The following is a 21,685-nucleotide window of genomic DNA, read 5'->3' as shown; positions in this document are numbered from 1 at the left end:
GCAGGTCATCATGGTAGGGGTCATATGAGTCGCCCTGTTCATTCCGCTCTTCCTGTAGCCAGTGGTATTCCAGATCCTCCTAGACCTCAGGAGCCTTATTATGCACCTCTGGTATCTAGTGCGTGCCTCCTGCACGGGGTGACTTCAAGGGTCAGTCCAATAGACCTGGCCTGATCTAGTCGCAGCCACCACGTCCTCCCACAACTTGTTTTGAGTGTGGTGACACACGCCACATGGTGAGGGATTGCCCTAAACTTGGGATGAGTGCACCCCTACAGACTTCTCAGCCACAGGGTGCCCCGTAGAGTTCTCAGGCTATAGTTACAACTCCAGTTGCTACCTCACCTGCTCAGCCAGCTAGAGGTGGAGGTCAGGGAGGTAGAGGTCATCCTAGAGGGGGAGGCCATGTCAGATACTATGCTCTTCCTGCCCGTACTGAGGTTGTTGCCTCCGATTCTGTCATCAAAGGTATTATACTGGTTTGTCATAGAGATGCATCGGTTCTATTTGATCTAGGCTCCACTTATTCTTATGTGTCTTCTTATTTTGCTCTGCATTTGGGTGTATCTCGGGATTCTTTGAGTCTCCCTGTTTATGTTTCTACTCCTGTGGGAGATTCTCTTGTTGTGGATCGCATTTATCGGTCGTGTTTGGTTGCTCTTAGTGGTTTTGAGACTCGAGTCGATTTATTGTTGCTCAGCATGGTAGATTTTAATATTATCTTGGGCATGGACTGCTTGTCGCCCCATTATGCTTGTCACACCTCCTTACGTACCCGTGAGGGTACAAGGGAGTTTTTTCCAATTAAAGGACAATCGAAACGGGATTTGTTTATTTATTTCAAAGTCGCCACTTGGGAGATTTAGGGTGTCCCAAGTCACCAATTTTAATCCCGAATCGAGGAAAATAATGACTCCATATTATAGTCTGCGTACCAGAAATCCGGATAAGGAATTCTGTTAACCCGGGAGAAGGTGTTAGGCATTCCCGAGTTCCGTGGTTCTAGCACGGTCGCTCAATTGTTATATTCGGCTTGATTATCTGATTTTTATACAAGTATGAACTTATGTGCAAATTTTAACTTTTAACCGCTTTATTATTATTATTTTTACAAGAATGTGAACATCGCTTAAAAACATGTCTTTGGATTGCGTCACATGAAATGCACCCGCGATCCGGAACATATTTTATTTGATGTTTTGGGATTTGGATTTGGGTCGCATGAAATGCACACCCGAGTTTAAGAAAATAGATTATTAAACACGCGCATAAAGAGACTATCGCGTTATTATTCCGGGAGGGTCGTGAGATTTGCTAAACGACCCGCATTGGAAACTGAATGCTTCGATATATACATTTAACGAGGGCCCCGCATCTTGTGCATTTTTATTTGTCGAGGCTCATCTCGTCCTTATTTTAAAAGGATATCCTATAGCAACTACGTTTCTTGTCGCGTTTGTCTCTACTAATTGAAAACAGAGATAGTCCTAGTTAATTATATGCTTGCAGGTCATTTATAGCAGGATTCAGAATGCTTTAACAGAATAAGAAAACGTGGCTACGCACACGGACAGCTGATCGAACATTATGGGCCCAAATCCAACTCATGCGGGATGGGCCGGACCTGGGCCACTGTTTGTCTGATGCGGGCCTGCTTGGTCTGTTTCAACCTGGGCTCGACCCCCGTGAGGTTGAGGCTGTGAACTTGTTCTTTGTTCTATAGGCGTGGTTTATCAGTTATAACAGGACAGTTCATTAAAGGGAAAAGCAGTTAACTAATGATGAATAGTTTTCGTGCGTTACTGGACATGCTAGTCACAAACACAACTAATTTCTGAGCAACAGCCTACTACATGGTCGAAATTTTTTATCCAACAGCCTACACACACAATTGGATGTCAAGTTACCCTACATTGACAGTTGCTATGTGTGAAAGCTAACTCAGTATCCGAGCCAAAATGTAAACTATCATACATCACATAACATTCAGTGTACAGGCTATACATAAAATAAACGATCTTCAACTCTTCTCTTTGTATTCATACTCAACTTCAGATTACATTGACAGTATTAGTCGTGTACCTGGATGTTTGAACAATAAACAGGAGAAGAAGAAAGATGTTAGCAACGGGAAACCAAGCAGCAAACACAGCAACAACAACCAACAGCAATAACCAGCCACAATTATGAAGCCCACAAGTGATAGAGCACCAAGCAGAAAATCCCAGAAACAGAGTAGAAAACAACCGAGAAAAACCAGAATGTTCAAGGCAATAGCAACAGCAATCCAGTGATTACAAACAGCTTGGCAAATAACCAACAACAATTGGCCAAGACAGCTTGACCAGCTTGAACTCTTATGTAAGTTTCAAACAGTGTTTGGTTACAATACTCTGAGACTTTATGTTTCTTTCTTTCAGCCTTTTTCAACTTAAAACCTCTCTCGAGACTAAAAAATGTTTAGCCCCCTTTTATGTTCTGAAACAGCTCTATTTATAGGCAGAAATGGCAAGCACTCAGCTGCCTTGAACCCCTCTCCTCTTTCCTGCCCATAATTTCCTTTCTAAACTAATCAAAATATTCCCCATACCCATCCATTCGACAGGCTTTTAGCCTGTATTTTCTGCCCAACAACATGGGCACCCCTTTTTTATTCAATCAGCCCCATGCCACAAAGTTTGGCTCCCCACTATTACCTTATTTTAATCCTAATCCAGTACCCTATTTGTCAGCTCATTTAAACTAATCATTTCTGTTCTTTTTAACACCCAAATTACCCCTGTTAATCCCTGGTTATTACTGTCTTGACCCTCTGCAACAATGGGTCATTTTGAACTTCTGAAAGTTTAAAATCGAAGCTGCCCTAGACTGAATTTTTCAGTTGTTTTGTAATGCAGTTATAAGCTAAATTCAGGCAATGTCGAGCATCCAATTAACAATCAACAGGTTCGTTCACTTACGTGAAGTTGTATGAATTAGAATATTTGAACATTCAGTCGTAGGAAACTAATCGACGACGTTTATCGAGTCGACTATACTAATTATAACAGGTAATAATCAGTCATTCATATAAACAATACGTATAGGGTCCTGAATGGCTTTAGACAACTTTTGTTCAATTACTGGGAACCTATATGAATCAACTATTGGACGACTAATCTAATTGACGAGCATGTATATCACCAGATGTATTCACATACACAGAAGAACAAACGACCAAATAATAGGTCTTTGACAGAGATGGAAGAAATTAAGGAAAATACCAGAAAATACCAAACAAACACAACGACACATGCTGGCAATCCTCAAACAGTATTCAAACCAAACTAAAGGAAAAGGAAAACTTACTGTTAGAGCTTTAAACAAAGACGGACCAGACCTGAACCAGTTTTGACCATTTGAGGCCGAACAAACCTTAATCGGGGTGCTCTCGACTGAGAACACCTTGATTAAAGCCTATTAGGTCCCAAAATCCCCATGAAAATGACCGGATTCCCTAGGTTCTTGTATTCTAGGGTTTGGACCTTCAAATTTGAAATTCTAGGAGTTGTGGGTAGATTCGGACCAAACCAGGCTTGTTTTGGTCATAAGGGTAGTCAGGGGACTGTCTAGTGTGAATCTGGGGTGGTTTGGTATAGATCAAGTCTTGTCTCGAATCTTCAAATGAAGATTCTAGAGGGTGGGAGAGGATTCGAGGCTAGGGGGTAACAGATTTGGGTTCGGGGTGGTGAGATGCATCAAGGGTGTTAAGGGGGTGGTCACCGGCGTCCATGCCGCCGGGTTCTGGTGAAAGGGAAGCCATGGAGGCTGCTAGGGTTTCGGGGGGTTTGGGATCCCTTTCTGAGAGAGACGAAGGAACGGGGGTGGGTGTTTGGATAGGGGGCGGGGTAAAAGGGTTAGGTTTATATATGCCTTGGGGGTTTAGATCCTGGCCGTTGGATCAAATGAGATCTATGGCCAGGATCTATTCACTTAGGAAAGACGGTGTCGTTTGGGTGTGATGGTGGGTGAGACCGGGTAAGGCTGGATCGGGTCAAAATTTGACGGGTTTAGGGGGAAGGCCTGGGTCCGTTGGATCAAAAGGGTTGGACAGCTCGGATCAACTTGCCTGAAACAGCGTCGTTGAGGTGTAATGAGCAACCTGATCAGGACCGTTCGTTTGAGTCAGATCAACGGCTCCAATAGGGATGTTGATACGACGTCGTTTGACTAAGTGCTTGGGCAGGCCTGGCTTGGACTGGGTCTTGCATTGGCTTTGGGCCTCATTTGGGGCCCAATCCGATTTCTTCACTTCTTCTTTTTTTCTTTTCTTTTTTTTCTGATTTTTAAAATACAACTAAATTAAAATGAATTTAAAACACCCATTAATCAACACCTAAACAATTATCACACACATATTAAAATTTTAAAAATGGTTAAATCACAGCCTAGAATAAAAAGCTGCATATTTTTGTGAATTTTCTTTTAAAGACTGAATTACGGCCCGATTACACACGACATACTTATTTTGTATTTTTGTTTGATAAGATTCAATGAAAAATGGATAGAAACACAAAGGACTACCAGCACATGTCACGTAAAAATTGAAAATTTGTACGGCGAAGCCATTTGCAATTATTTTGATTTCTTTTGGAGTGATTGTTCGTGAAGCAAAAATCACGTGCTTACAGCTGCCCCTCTTTGCCCGAAGACACGAAGGGTTTTCGCGCAAAGATAAAGCGGGCGATTTTTGCTCGTCCGAGTACTCCGTGTGAAGCATTTTTTTGAAAAATATTTGACCGAACCTTTGTTTCATAGGTTTCCTACATATCCTGGGCTGAACAGGAATCAGATCAATGTAGTTCGGGAAATTTTGGTAGCTGGGACTACCGTATGACTGTAGTGTTCGCTGCTGTTGTGCGCTATTGCATGCTGCTGTAGGATGCTACCGCTCACCAATCTCCTTGTTACATTGTTTTAAAAGGAAAAACAAGAAGCTAAGCTAGACTGTGGATCATAAGATCTCATCCATCTTCAACTGGTTCTTGTTGCCTTGCTTTCTTGTCGGCTTGCGCTTTCCTCCGATGCTTTTATTTTTGTGAACTTGGGAGATGACACTGGTCTTTTGCTTTTTCTGAATGCCGGTTTTCATCATTTCGCTTGATCCACTGGGGACATGGCCTTCTTCATTAAGCTTTTCAATGGTTCCTTTGGTGGTACGACTCTCTTCATCAGATTTGTTATGCTGGGAATGGTCTAATGTTCACAGGCCGCTTCCTTCAAAACGCGTCCTTTCTTCCTTTTGACGCCTGCACTTGAGTTTGCAACCTTATGCTTCCCGGTGCTGGGGATTTTATTATTTCCTTGCTGGGGACTCCTGTTGTAACCTTTTGCCTTCCGGTGGGGTTACTGATTTCAAAATCTGCGATATAAAAATATTCCCGCATTATACTGGTGGGCGACCTAGAACTGAAAGTATTCCCGCATTTTACTGGTGGGCGACCTAGAGCTGAAAAGTATTCCCGCATTTTACTGGTGGGCGACCTAGAGCTGAAAAGTATTCCCGCATTTTACTGGTGGGCGACCTAGAGCTGAAAAGTATTCCCGCATTTTACTGGTGGGCGACCTAGAGCTGAAAAGTATTCCCGCATTTTACTGGTGGGCGACCTAGAGCTGAAAAGTATTCCCGCATTTTACTGGTGGGCGACCTAGAACTGAAAGTATTCCCGCATTTTACTGGTGGGCGACCTAGAACTGAAAAGTATTAAAATTGTTTCCTCGTTCTTCCGAGAAAATTTTTGACAATCGGCAGAAAATTTTCTGCCCCGGTTTTGGTGATTTCCCTGGCATCGCGTCCTGCTGCCATCATCAATCCTTCGTTTTCCTGCAGCAGACAAAACTGAAAGTATTCCCGTATTTTACTGGTGGGCGACCTAGAACTGAAAGGTATTCCCGCATTTTACTGGTGGGCGACCTAGAACTAAAAGTATTCCCGCATTTTACTGGTGGGCGACCTAGAACTGAAAGGTATTCCCGCATTTTACTGGTGGGCGACCTAGAGCTGAAATGTATTCCCGCATTTTACTGGTGGGCGACCTAGAACTGAAAGTATTCCCGCATTTTACTGGTGGGCGACCTAGAACTGAAAGGTATTCCCGCATTTTACTGGTGGGCGACCTAGAACTAAAAGTATTCCCACATTTTACTGGTGGGCGACCTAGAACTGAAAGGTATTCCCGCATTTTACTGGTGGGCGACCTAGAGCTGAAATGTATTCCCGCATTTTACTGGTGGGCAACCTAGAACTGAAAGTATTAAAATTGTTTCCTCGTTCTTCCGAGAAATTTTTTTTGACAATCGGCAGAAAATTTTCTGCCCCGGTTTTGGTGATTTCCCTGGCGTCGCATCTTGCTACCATCTTCAATCCTTTGTTTTCCTACAGCAGACAAAAAGGATTTAGTTAGTTTCACTCATGGGGGAAAAGGTGTCTTTCCGGCGGATGAATTTCCCTCTCTTTCCCTTTTCTTGCTCTGTGCCCCCACAACTGGTTAGTGGACAAAGTTGCTTGCTGGGGTGTCCGCTCTACTGGGAATTGGTTTTCGATTTATCCCCTTTTCTGTTTCCTCTTTACAGTACATGCTGTGGGAGTCTGCTCTTACTCCCAAAACCGCTCCCTTTAGGAGTTTACTTCCGCCCAAAACTGCAAGGCATAGAACTTTACTACCTGGGGATAACCTTTGGGACTGCTATCTTGTATCGGATCAATTTCCCTTTCCTGTGGAGTTTGACCACTTCGGACTTGGGTCCGTGATTTATCGATGTTCTGCGGGGAGTCCTTCTCGGAACTTTGTCCACGAGTCCTTCACTCGTCATTTTCCGCTCTCTTTACATCACCTTTCTTTCGATGCAATTCGTCCTTTGGTTTTGCGACCAACGCCTTTTGTCTTATTTTCGGTTTTTGGCCTATCCCTTTCGTACTTTGCTTTTGGACCCCTTCAGTCTCTGGTAGTAAACTTTGAAAGATCCTTTTCAAAACCAATTTTTAGAATGAAAAAGGTAGAAAAGGAGAAAAATCTTTCTGAACCAAAAACTTATCTGGATGACATGACTGGTCCTTATAATCATGACGTGCACCATAGATTTCCGACCCAGTCTATTTGTATCAAACATCTTGCCTGATGGTCTTACTTGCTGGGGATAAATGAACGTCCATTTCTTTGCGAACGCGGACCCTTTTGCTGATCTGTCTTGTCGCCTCATAGTGCCCTTCGAGGGGTTTTCACTAATGAGACTCTCTCTTTTCTCTCGGCTCCCGGCGCCTTATGGTGCCTGTGAAGGTTTTCACTGATAAGACTCTCTCGTTTTATATCTCTCATCTTTCGTCGCCTTATGGTGCCTGTGAAGGTTTTCACCGATAAGACTCTCTCATTTTATTTCTTCCAGCGGGGAATTGGAATGCTGTTGATATGACCCTCTCTTTGGAGATTCCTTTGGACTGTCAATTCATTTCCAGTTTTATGAACCTCTTCTTCGCCGGGGATCAGTGTATTATTCTCGGCTTCATTTGCCTGACTTGGCACCTCTTGGATATTGATCGGGAGGTCTTTTGGACGTCGATGTTGGTTTTGGTGTGGGGCTAAAAGAAAGGCTTATCAAAAAATGAAATAACTTTGATGGGTGATCCGCTACAATTTTTGGAATCAAACCTTTTGTTGGACTTTTTAAAACATAACCTCTGCCCCAGTTTTCTTGCTTGGGGGATTTTATTTTCTACTCTATGTTGAGCTATGTGCATATGTACACTGTGCCTTATTATGCGTATTTATGTACACTATGCATCCTATGTATACTATGATGCACACTATGACCGAGCCGTGAGGCGCCTACGTATCCTCTTTGAGGAATCAGGTCAAACGTAGTTCCCAACGGTTTTGTTTTTCTTGTGATTTTATCTTCTTCTTTTCCATTTTCTTTTACAATTTTCTTTTTCCTTCTCTTTTTTTTCATATTATTTTTTTTTTCATTAGTGATTCCAAAAGAGGGATATGAAAGAATAACTTAAGGCTCAAAAGGGGGAAACGAGGGTTAAAAGTGTTTGGATAGAAGAAAGAATTGCCTCCGTCATCTCATTATCCAATAAATACCAAATACAAACAAACGAACCAATAATTGCCATAATTAAAGAAATTATGCATAATATCTCTTGACTGTATCAGAATTGATGGCCATGTCGACACATCTCCCCTCGACATCTGTCAAACACAAAGCTCCATTGGACAATACTCTGGTCACGACATAAGGCCCTTGCCAATTTGGGGCGAACTTGCCTTTTGCCTCGACCTGATGCGGGAGGATCCTCTTCAATACCTGCTGCCCTACTTCAAACTTCCTAGGGCGTACCTTCTTATTGTATGCCTTTGCCATTCTCTTCTGATATAACTGACCATGGCACACTGCTGCCAATCTTTTCTCGTCTATCAAGCTCAATTGTTCCAATCGAGCTTTGACCCATTCATTGTCATCAATCTCGACTTCAGCGACAATCCGGAGGGATGGAATTTTGACCTCCGCTGGTACCTCAGTTCCGTACACCAACAAATAAGGCATCGCACCTACGGAAGTCCGGACGGTAGTGCGGTAACCCAACAAAGCAAAGGGTAATCTCTCGTGCCATTGTCTAGATCCTTCCACCATCTTTCGCAGTATCTTCTTGATGTTCTTATTGGCTTCTTCGACCGCTCCATTCGCCTTGGGACGATATGGGGTGGAATTGCGGTGTGTAATCTTGAATTGTTGGCATACTTCTCTTATCAGGCTGCTGTTAAGATTCGCACCGTTATCCGTGATGATCACTTTTGGGATCCGAAATCTGCAGACGATATGGGAGTGCACAAAATCCACCACTACCTTTTTAGTTACCGACTTGAAGGTTTTAGCCTCAACCCATTTGGTGAAGTAGTCAATGGTTACTAGAATGAACCTATGACCGTTGGATGCTACTGGCTCGATAGGTCCACTGACATCCATGCCCCATGCCACAAACGGCCAGGGTGCTGACATCGTGTGTAACTCTGTTGGTGGGGAATGAATCAGATCTCCATGTATCTGACACTGATGGCACTTTCTTACGAAAGAGATACAGTCATGCTCCATGGCAAGCCAATAATACCCTGCTCGAAGGATCTTCCTTGCCAATACATATCCGCTCATATGTGGCCCGCAAACTCCAGCGTGTACCTCTGCCATAACCGTCGTGGCTTGACCGACATCTATGCATCTCAACAATCCCAAATCCGGAGTTCTTTTGTACAAAACTCCTGCGCTGAGAAAGAAACTATTTGACAAATGCCGAAGGGCTCTTTTTTGGTCTCCAGTGGACTGTTCCAGATATATCCCCATTCTGAGGTATTCTTTGATATCATGAAACCAGGGCTCGCCATCTGCTTCCTCTTCTACAGCGTTGCAATAAGCGTGCTGATCACGGACCTGGATGTGCAGAGGATCAACATACATTTTGTCAGGGTGGTGCAACATTGATGCTAAGGTGGCCAATGCATCCGCAACCTCGTTATGAACCCTCGGGATATGTTTGAACTTCACCGATCGAAATCGCTTGCTCAGATCATGCAAGCATTGTCGATACGGTATGAGTTTCAATTCCCGTGTTTCCCATTCACCCTGAATCTGATGTACCAAGAGGTTCGAGTCTCCCAAGACCAAAACGTCTTGGACATCCATGTCCGCAGCCAATCGCAGACCCAAAATGCAAGCTTCATACTCGGCCATACTGTTGGTGCAATAGAAGCGTAGTTGAGCCGTAACAGGATAATGGCGTCCTGTTTCAGAAATGAGTACTGCTCCTATTCCAACCCCTTTCGCGTTTGCAGCTCCATCGAAGAAAAGATTCCAACCTGGTTCCTCGGGTAACTCCAGCTCATTTGTATGCATTGCCTCTTCGTCGGGAAAATACGTTCTTAAAGGCTCGTATTTTCATCAACTGGATTCTCTGCCAAATGGTCGGCCAGCGCCTGGGCTTTCATGGCTGTCCTCGTCACATAGACGATATCGAACTCTGTGAGCAGAATTTGCCATTTTGCCAACCTCCCTGTGGGCATAGGTTTCTGAAAGATATACTTCAATGGGTCCAAATGGGATATGAGATAAGTAGTATACGAGGACAGGTAGTGTTTCAACTTCTGAGCTACCCAAGTTAGGGCGCAACATGTTTTCTCGAGTTGAGTGTACTTGACTTCATATACTGTGAATTTCTTGCTAAGATAGTAGATGGCCTGCTTCTTCCTTCCTGTGTCATCATGTTGCCCCAGTACACAACCAAAAGAATTTTCCAGGACCGTCAGATAAAGAATTAAGGGCTTCCCTGGCTTAGGCGGGACCAATACGGGTGGATTAGACAGGTACCCTTTGATTTGGTCGAAAGCCTCTTGACACTTCGCCGTCCAACTTACCGCAGCATCCTTTTTCAGCAGCCGGAATATGGGCTCACAAGTTGCTGTGAGTTGAGCGATGAACATGCTGATGTAATTGAGTCTACCCAGCAAACTCATTACCTCTGTTTTGTTCTTTGGCGGTGGCAAATCTCGGATGGATTCGATTTTGGACGGGTCTAACTCAATCCCCCGTCGACTGACGATGAATCCCAATAACTTTCCTGATGGAACCCCGAATGCGCATTTGGCCGGGTTAAGCTTGATATCATACCTTCGGAGTCTTTGGAAGAATCTCCTTAGGTCTGATACATGGTCTTCCTGACGCCAAGACTTTATGATCATCCATGTGATCATACATGGTCTTCTTCGTACTGCTTAAGGTCTGATATCGAGTGACCCGAATGACCTTCGCCTGCAACTGCTTAATCACCTCTTCTTTGAGCTTTACACTCATTTCTGTTTTAAATTTCCTTAGCTTTTGCTTGACCGGAGGGTATGCTGGGTCAGTGGGCAATTTGTGAACCACTAAATTGGTGCTTAATCCCGGCATATCATCATATGACCATGCAAAAACATCTTTGAATTCCACGAGGTAATTGATCAATTTTTCCCTGACATTCGGCTCAATATGGATGCTGATTTTGGTTTCTCGGACATTATCAGCGTCTCCTAGATTCACAGCCTTAGTGTCATTTAGGTTAGGTTTGGGTTTTTCTTCAAATTGGCACAGTTCTCGGTTTATCTCTTCGAAAGCTTTATCTTCGTCGTATTCGGATTCGTCGTCACAAACGACCTCTTGCATCATTGAGTCAGATTCAGATTGATTTATTAGACTAGGTCGAAGATCCACTGTGCATGCCATGTCATTAGAACCAGTAAAAAGAGAACTGTTCAGAAAGAAAAAGAACAAAACAAAATTAAAATGGGACAAAAGAAGAGAACTTTATTAAACTTGCGGGATAAAAGGGTTCACACTTTTACAAAAAGTAAACTTTGGATTACACCCTGGAATAATCCGAACAAAACAAAACAAACAAAACATAAATCAAAGCCTACTACCAAGACTCCCCTCGGACAGAAAGAGGAGTAACCGTCCAATCGTTGGTTTTGGCCTTAGGCCCCACAAACTGTATCTCTGCTCTGCTGGAACTTTCTCCAGCTTCTACCATACTGACATCAGCGAATAGCCTCTCAAAACTCTGATTCAAGTTCCCATCCATACCAATCAATGGTCCTAGAATCTTTGGGACTGGTGGCCCTTTGGCGCTTGCTCTGACAAAAGATCTTGAGAGACGTGGCACCGGTTTGGGAAGAAACCAGACCCTCTTCTTCATTTTTCGCGCCTGCTTCCTATCTGCTGCGGTCGGTTTGAACCCCAATCCGAAAGTTTCCAGGTTTTTAGGCAGGGTGACAGGTTGGACAATCCCCTGAAGCTCGACTCTCAGGCCCTTTCCCGGCACAAATCCATTACCTAGCATTTCCGACACCATCATGACTGTCGCAGCAGCTACCCTAGGGTGCGGGATGCTTTCTCCCTCAGCAACTTTGTTTGCCGACCCTGTATCGAAAATCTGGTAGACCCAAGGACCTTTGTCATTAGTGGTCTCTATGAAAGGTACAATGGCGCCACCCATGGTGTACGCCGTGTCCTCGCCGTGTAGCACGACCTCTTGTCTTTCCCACTCGAACTTCACCATCTGATGTAGGGTGGAGGGCACTGCTTTGGCTGCATGAATCCATGGTCGTCCTAACAGAAGGTTATAAGATACTGTGGCATCTAACACCTGGAACTCCATGGTAAACAGGACTGGATCGATGGTCAATTCAAGTACAACATCCCCTACAGTGGCTGTTCCATTTCCGTCAAATCCCCGGATGCAGATGTTATTCTTGCGGATCCTTCCGTGGTCGATCTTTAACTGGTTCAGAGTGGATAATGGGAAGATATTGGCACTTGAACCGTTATCCACCAATACCCGAGTAACTACCGAGTTTTCACATTTGACAGTTAGGTAGAGAGCTTTATTATGCTCTGTACCTTCCATCGGCAGGTCATCATCTGAGAATGTTACCCTGTTCACCTCGAAAATCTTGTTGGCAATGGTTTCCAGGTGGTTTACAGAAATCTCGTTGGGCACATGAGCTTCGTTCAATATCTTCATCAGGGCCCGACGATGCTCCTCAGAATGGATCAGTAATGACAGCAGCGAGATCTGGGCCGGTGTTTTCCTCAGTTGTTCGACCACGGAGTAGTCATGTACCTTCATCTTTCTCAGGAACTCCTCAGCCTCTTCTTCGGATACAGGTTTCTTGGTTGCAGTTGGGTTGGTTCTTCTTAACTCCACCGGAGCAAAACACCGACCTGATCGAGTCAGCCCTTGCGCTTCGCAACTAACTTCCTCCACCTGTTTTCCTTTGTACATCACCACCGCCTTTTCATATTTCCAAGGCACGGCCTTGCTATCAATTATCGGCAGCTGGACTACAGGCTTTATGGTGACCAGTTCTCTGTATACCCCCTTCAACACAACTGCAGGTATGGGCGGAGTCCCTCATACTACCAACTTGTTTGGCTCGGGTTTGCTTGTTATGACGGACGGGCTCTTTCCCAATATCACTACTGGCTTGACGCCTTCTCCCTGCGACTGTACCCTCGTCCCCCCACTGGTTGAACCTTCTTTCGGGGCGGCCTGGATCATCATCACTGTCTGTGAAGGTTTTCTCCACTCTCCTTCCCATACACCAACTCAATCATGTGAGTCTCGTGGTGCGCTGGCACTGGGTTCTGGTTGATGTTGGGAGCCTCTGGTGTCTGGACCTCGATCTTATTGGTGTCGATAAGATCCTGTATGGCATGCCTCAATTTCCAACACTTTTCGGTATCATGCCCCAACATCCCTGAGCAGTACTCACAGCTTATTGATTGGTCCCAGTTTTGGGGTAGGGGATTTGGTCCTCGAGTCTCGACCGGACTAACCAAACCCAATTGCCTCAATTTGTGGAACAAAGCGGTGTAGGTTTCTCCCAACTCAGTAAAGGTTCTCTGTTTCCGCAGCCTGTCATTCCTAGCAGCTGGATTTCCCCGAAAGCCTGCCCCTGGAGGGTTTCTATATGCCCCTGGTGGAGGATAGGTGTTTTGTGGTGCATATGTATTCTGGGGAGCCGGCGCGCGCCATTGAGGGCGAACCGGAGGCTGTGTATATGTCTGGGCCTGGTATACGGAACAATGTGGTTCTCGAGGTGGATAGCAATGTTGTGGTGGGTTGTATGGGTAGTTTGGCCTGTGAGGTCTGGGTTGGTTGTAGTGTGGCTTGCTAGCCCTGGGCCAACTGCCTGCCTCGATCGTGGCAATTTCTTCTTTCTTTCTTCTTCCCAACGTACCTCCGGTGCCGCTCTGAATAGCTTGGGTCGTGGCCTTGAGTGCCGAATAATTCAAGATTTTGTCAGACCTCAGACCCTTTTCTATCATGACTCCTATCTTGACCACCTCGTTGAAGGATTTTCCAACCGTTGTCACCAAGTGACCAAAGTAGGTTGGATCCAATGTTTGTAGGAAATAGTCCACCATCTCTCCCTCTCTCATGGGAGGATCGACTCTGGCCGCTTGCTCTCTCCAGTGGAACTCGAACTCGCGAAAACTTTCTCCGGGTATATTCCCAGTTCTCAATAGTGTGAGACGGTCAGGGACTATCTCGAGATTGTACTGGAAGTGACCTGCGAAAGCCTGCGCCAGATCATCCCAAGTGTACCACCTACTGGAATCCTTCCTGGTATACCATTCTAGTGCAGATCCGCTCAGACTTTGGCCGAAATAAGCTATCAGCAGCTCATCCTTTCCGCCTGCCCCTCTCATTTTGCTACAGAATCCTCGCAAATGTGCCATGGGATCACCGTGCCCTTCATATAAATCAAACTTAGGCATCTTGAAACCAGCCGGGAGTTGGACGTCTGGGAAAGGGCATAGATCTTTGTAAGCCACGCTGACTTGGTTGCCCAATCCGTGCAGGTTCCTGAAGGATTGCTCCAAGCTTTTGAATTTCCTCAATATCTCATCCTGTTCAGGGGCTTTAACTGGTTTTTCAATCTCTGCCGGTACCTCCAAGTGCAGATTGTAGGCCTGTGGTTTGGGGGCATGGAATGTAGGCTCAGGGGGATAGTATTGCGTATCGTGAGCCTGAAACAATGGCTCACTGGTCGTTCTTTGCAAGGTGGCTGATGTGGGTCCCACAAAGGTGGGAATATTAGGTGTTGGGAGAGGTTGATGGGGTGGTGGAGATTGGGAATCATGAGGGCTTCTTTCTTGATGATAACGGGGGTTTGGGAGGCTTGTGGAAGGGCCGGAATGAGGGTATTCCGGCATGCGCCCCAGTGGCTCAGGGCTCTTTTGTGCTTTGGCTAAAGCTAGCTGCATTGCATTCATCTCTAGTCCCATCCTTTCAATCTTTTCCATCGCTTCTTTTAACAACTGGCTCATTGGCCTTTCTTCCTCGTTACTATTCTCTGAAGTAGTCATGCTTATTGCTACCGGTCCTTTGGATCTGGTTTGGTAAGGGTGTGTTGCCAGAATTCTTTAACAACTAACTGTCTGGATCAGACAACAACAAACTTTGTTAGCGTTAGAGTTTAACAGATTTGATCTCAACACATAGACGATGCAATGCTCCTAGGCAGTTAACCGTTTCTACATGTTTCGCTTCAAACAACATGCGTCATCCCGGTTTGCTCATTTGTCCCTTAAAGTATTTTGGAAACCCTGTATTTTATTTTATTTTGTATTTTCTTTTCTTTCTTTATTAAAAGCGGTCGAATCTTATGGGGATTGCCTACGTATCACGTCCCCGCGCGAATCAGACCAGGCGTAGTTCTGCCATAAAATAAGAAACACAAAATTCTTTTGGAATCATTAAATTCGTTCTCAAAATTTTGCTATTACAAATTACTTCAAACAAGGAACAACAATAGTACAGACTCCACACTTCTTAACCCGATTTGACTAAAAGAAAAGAAAACAACATTTTGGAAAGCAACAAAGCCAAATAAACAGGACTCGACCAAAGATTAATTTTCCAACTTAGGGGCTTGCGAGGCATCATTCTGCATTTCCGCGGCCCTTGGTGTGAGGTCCCTCTGCAAGCTCTTCAACTCATTCATAATCCGGTGGACGCAGTCCATGATGGAAACAAGGAGGGTCTTCCGAGGTGTTCGCTCACATGCTAGGCATTTTATGTAGATGTAATGCCCAATTTCGTCAATCCTTCCTCGAATGTTGTCCCTTTCAATGAACAATTGCCTGATTTGTCGGTTCTTCAATCCCAGTGCCTGAGCATTGTCGGCAAGTCGATCCTGGAACAACTCCATTTGTCTTTCCATGCAGGCCATTGCATCGTAACAATGTCTTCTCTCGGCCTGGGCATCTCGTGCTTGTTTGATGATCCGATCATGTAGAGTGGAGTTCGTTTCCCTTAATATCTCGATGCTCATTTCATAATCCCTTATGACCTGTTGCAGACGCTGCCTCCGGGCCATTGTGCATTTTGCCCATCTGTCCTTCATCCTGGCTACGCGAGCTTCTGATTGTTCTAATTCTTCTTGGCTTTGGACGACCTGATTTTTCAAACCTGCTATCAACCTTTCGTCGGAGCGACGTCTCTGTCGGTCAATGTTACTTTTGCTGGCTTGGCGAAGGCGGGCCTTCAGGGTTTGGTTCTCTTGGGCTAGCTTGTTTCTTTCGGCCTGCTCCGAGGCGACTTGCACGTTGTTCTCAAATACAAGCCTTTCAACTTGTTGTTTTAGCTTCCCGATTTCAATCCGGTATCCTTCCTCCCTTTTTAACCATCCCCATTGCTCTTGTGAATCATCCGTGAACTGTTGGACGTGGGCTCTTTTAGCAGGTCTTTGCCGAATCTGAAACCTTCTTTCGAACCAAGTATCGTACTTTGGGTCTACCTCACCTTTAGCTAGTCCTCGTACCATGGTCTTGGGTTTCAAGAATCTACATTCGTGCCACAGCTTTCTAATCTTTCCCTCGGGAAATATGACTCCCGGGCTTAGCTCAATGGCGTTCTTGCTCAGGTCTTCATCAGTAGGGATTACTTGAAACCTGCCCAGCTGGCGCAATACCCGATGAGGAGCATATGGCTGGATGCTGCGAAGTCCCATTAAGAGAACATGACATTCTTCAGCTGCCATGTATATTACCTCTGTATCAACCAACCAGCCGAATGCCCATTCAATTTGGTCAGCTGTTGTTGACCTTAATCGTGTAAACCATGCTTCGACACCTTCAGGAAACCTGACGCCTGTCATGCGCTTCTCGAAAGCCGCTGATACAATTCCTCCCGGTCAACCCGTGATTCATGTATCCTACTCGGTGATGGAGGTGCTCTTGCATCCATAGCTGAAGTAACAGATTGCAACCCTGGAAGAACTTGCCTCCTTCTCGGCATATCGTCAAGGCTCGGTAGATTTCGGACAAAATCAAAGGAACATTAGTACTGTCGGTTCTTTTGATTGCAATGTCGGCCATCCCTACAAGGCCTATCTCTATCTTTTTATCCTCCCGTGGACAGACCACGACTCCTAAGAATGCTGTGATGAAAGCCAAAGTACGTTTTGCTTCCCATTTGTTTCTGTTCCCGCCATGAGTTAGTCCAAGGTTTGGTTCCTCGAAACCTTGCGGAGTTCCGTATTGTTAATACAAGAATTGGAGAGCACAACGTCCTCTCGATAAATCGTCGTGTTGTACCTTCCGACTGATGCTTAGCAAATCCAGGAATGCGTGCGGAGATACCGGCCTTGGCGAAAGTAGGTATTGTCCTCTTAACCTTCCATTCAATCCCGCATATCCGGCGACTTCCTCTAGTGTCGGTGAAAGTTCAAAGTCAACAAAACGGAATACATTGCGGGTTGGGTCCCAAAATGGTATTAGAGCTTCAAGAATATCTGTCTTTGGCTTAATACTCAGCAAATTGACAAAACCTCCCAATACTCTTCCCAGTATCTCTTTGCTGTCGGCTTCCAAATCATTCCACCACATGTGGAGTTGTAGAGGGACCTCGCTAAGGGCCGAGAACGGTTCATTTTGCTCTGTGCTCATCCTGCACATTTATTAAGGTGATTTTTTAGGCGAAAACAAAAACCTTTATTTTGACTCCAAACAAAAAATCTTTGAAAAAAACAATATATGTATTTATATACATGTGTGTATATATATATATATATATACATATATACTTTATGGTATATCATTATTGGTAAAATGAAAAAAGGAGTTGGGCCCGATGAGGGTTGCCTACGTATCCCACATCCGGTGAGAATCAAACCGACGTAGTTCGGGTAATAAACTAACTAGTTTATTTATTTTTATTTTTATTTTGAAAATAAAGTAAACTAAAATAAAAACTCATTCCTCATTCTCACCTTGCTATTTTTCTCTTTTCTCTTTTCCTTTGTTTTTAGTAAAACAAACTATTGAAATAAATATACCCATTTTCTCTTCTATCTGAACTTTGTCATTTTTTATTTCTTTATTTATTTATTTATTTATTTATTTTTATTTTTTTTGTAAAAATTTCCAACATTCAAAATCGGCCATCATGCATGTTCGAAGCAAATAAATGCACAAGTAGTGAGCAGGATGCATCAGGATGGCCTTTTCTGTTTCAGGTTACTATTCCTGGACGGACCCAACCCCTGTGTTGAGTCCCCTAAGTCAAAAATGCACATGATACAAATAAGCGTTCCTACTAGGGATCCGGTATGAAGTTGAGTTATTATAGGTTCAGAACCTGGGTGTTTGTTCTAGACCTGGCTTACCCGAGCGGACAGCTCGAGCCGAGGGGGGCAGCGTACGGGGAATACAGAAGCTTCACCGGCTTAGCAACTTGTCCGAACCTCGTTCTAAATTGGGATTTGACACTATACAGAAAAGAAGTCGTACGAAGTACGCCCTTCTTCATGATTTAGAAGACTCAGAGAGGATATGGGTTTCGGCACAATTTGTATACAGTTCACAAAATATCAAAGCGGTAAAGCAGTTAGTTAGCACATTGAGCACAGATCATGTAACAAAATCAGATAAAGCTGAATATAACAATTTATTTAAGCTCGAATTTCTAACCCTGAACTAGTGGTTCTGGGTCAGGAGGTCCCCAACAGAGTCGCCAGAGCTGTCACACCTCCTTTTTACGTACCCGTGAGGGTACAAGGGAGTTTTTCCAATTAAAGGACAATCGAAACGGGATTTGTTTATTTATTTCAGAGTCGCCACTTGGGAGATTTAGGGTGTCCCAAGTCACCAATTTTAATCCCGAATCGAGGAAAAGAATGACCCCGGATAAGGAATTCTGTTAACCCGGGAGAAGGTGTTAGGCATTCCCGAGTTCCGTGGTTCGAGCACGGTCGCTCAACTGTTATATTCGGCTTGATTATCTGATTTTTATACAAATATTTACTTATGTGCAACTTTTAACTTTTTACCGCCTTTATCATATTTTTAAAGGGAAAGTGAACATCGTTCAAAACATGTCTTTGGATTGCGTCACATGAAATGCACCCGCGATCAGGAACATATTTTATTTGATGTTTTGGGATTTGGATTTGGGTCGCATGAAATGCACACCCGAGTTTAAGAAAATAGATTATTAAATACGCGCCTAAAGAGACTATCGCGTTATTATTCCGGGAGGGTCGTGAGATTTGCTAAACGACCCGCCTTGGAAACTGAATGCTTCGATATATACATTTAACGAGGGTCCCGCATCTTGTGCGTTTTTATTTGTCGAGGCTCATCTCGTCCTTATTTTAAAAGGATATCCTATAGCAACTACGTTTCTTGTCGCGTTTGTCTCTACTAATTGAAAACAGAGATAGTCCTAGTTAATTATATGCTTGCAGGTCATTTATAGTAGGATTCAGAATGCTTTAACAGAATAAGAAAACGTGGCTACGCACACGGACAGCTGATCGAACATTATGGGCCCAAATCCAACTCATGCGGGATGGGCCGGACTTGGGCCACTGTTTGTCCGATGCGGGCCTGCTTGGTCTGTTTCGACCTGGGCTCGACCCCCGTGAGGTTGAGGCCGTGAACTTGTTCTTTGTTCTACAGGCGTGGTTTATCAGTTATAACGGGAAAGTTCATTAAAGTGAAAAGCAGTTAACTAATGATGAATAGTTTTCGTGCGTTACTGGACATGCTAGTCACAAACACAACTAATTTCTGAGCTACAGTCTACTACATGGTCGAAATTTTTTATCCAACAGCCTACACACACAATTGGATGTCAAGTTACCCTACATTGACAGTTGCTATGTGTGAAAGCTAACTCAGTATCCGAGCCAAAATGTAAACTATCATACATCACATAACATTCAGTGTACAGGCTATACATAAAATAAACGATCTTCAACTCTTCTCTTTGTATTCATACTCAACTTCAGATTACATTGACAGTATTAGTCGTGTACCTGGATGTTTGAACAATAAACAGGAGAAGAAGAAAGATGTCAGCAACGGGCAATCAAGCAGCAAACACAGCAACAACAACCAACAGCAATAACCAACCACAATTATGAAGCCCACAAGTGATAGAGCACCAAGCAGAAAATCCCAGAAATAGAGTAGAAAACAATCGAGAAAAACCAGAATGTTCAAGGCAATAGCAACAGCAATCCAATGATCACAAACAGCTTGGCAAATAACCAACAACAATTGGCCAAGACAGCTTGACCAGCTTGAACTCTTATGTAAGTTTCAAACAGTGTTTGGTTACAATACTCTGAGACTTTATGTTTCTTTCTTTCAGCCTTTTTCAACTTAAAACCTCTCTCGAGACTAAAAAATGTTCAGCCCCCTTTTATGTTCTGAAACAGCTCTATTTATAGGCAGAAATGGCAAGCACTCAGCTGCCTTGAACCCCTCTCCTCTTTCCGGCCCATAATTTCCTTTCTAAACTAATCAAAATATTCCCCATACCCATCCATTCGACAGGCTTTTAGCCTGTATTTTCTGCCCAACAACATGGGCACCCCTTTTTTATTCAATCATCCCCATGCCACAAAGTTTGGCTCCCCACTATTACCTTATTTTAATCCTAATCCAATACCCTATTTGTCAGCTCATTTAAACTAATCATTTCTGTTCTTTTTAATACCCAAATTACCCCTGTTAATCCCTGGTTATTACTGTCTTGACCCTCTGCAACAATGGGTCATTTTGAACTTCTGAAAGTTTAAAATCGAAGCTGCCCTAGACTGAATTTTTCAGTTGTTTTGTAATGCAGTTATAAGCTAAATTCAGGCAATGTCGAGCATCCAATTAACAATCAACAGGTTCGTTCACTTACGTGAAGTTGTATGAATTAGAATATTTGAACATTCAGTCGTAGGAAACTAATCGACGACGTTTATCGAGTCGACTATACTAATTATAACAGGTAATAATCAGTCGTTCATATAAACAACACGTTCAGGGTCCCGAATGGCTTCAGACAACTTTTGTTCAATTACTGGGAACCTATATGAATCAACTATTGGACGACTAATCTAATTGACGAGCATGTATATCACCAGATGTATTCACATACACAGAAGAACAAACGACCAAATAATAGGTCTTTGACAGAGATGGAAGAAATTAAGGAAAATACCAGAAAATACCAAACAAACACAACGACACATGCTGGCAATCCTCAAACAGTATTCAAACCAAACTAAAGGAAAAGGGAATCTTACTGTTAGAGCTTTAAACAAAGACGGACCAGACCTGAACCAATTTTGACCATTTGAGGCCGAACAAACCTTAATCGGGGTGCTCTCGACTGAGAACACCTTGATTAAAGCCTATTAGGTCCCAAAATCCCCATGAAAATGACCGGATTCCCCAGGTTCTTGTATTCTAGGGTTTGGATCTTCAGATTTTAAATTCTAGGAGTTGTGGGTAGATTCGGACCAAACCAGGCTTGTTTTCCCAATACTCAGATTTTTTTTTCTTTTCTTTTTTTCTGATTTTTAAAATACAACTAAATTAAAATGAATTTAAAACACCCATTAATCAACACCTAAACAATCATCACACACATATTAAAATTTTAAAAATGGTTAAATCACAGCCTAGAATAAAAAGCTGCATATTTTTGTGAATTTTCTTTTAAAGACCGAATTACACCCCAATTACACACGACATACTTATTTTGTATTTTTGTTTGATAAAATTCAATGAAAAATGGATAGAAACACAAAGGACTACCAGCACATGT

Source organism: Nicotiana tabacum, chromosome 11, assembly GCF_000715075.1.
Source record: "Nicotiana tabacum cultivar K326 chromosome 11, ASM71507v2, whole genome shotgun sequence".
Classification (NCBI taxonomy): domain Eukaryota; kingdom Viridiplantae; phylum Streptophyta; class Magnoliopsida; order Solanales; family Solanaceae; genus Nicotiana; species Nicotiana tabacum.
Note: the sequence above shows the minus strand (reverse complement) of the source record.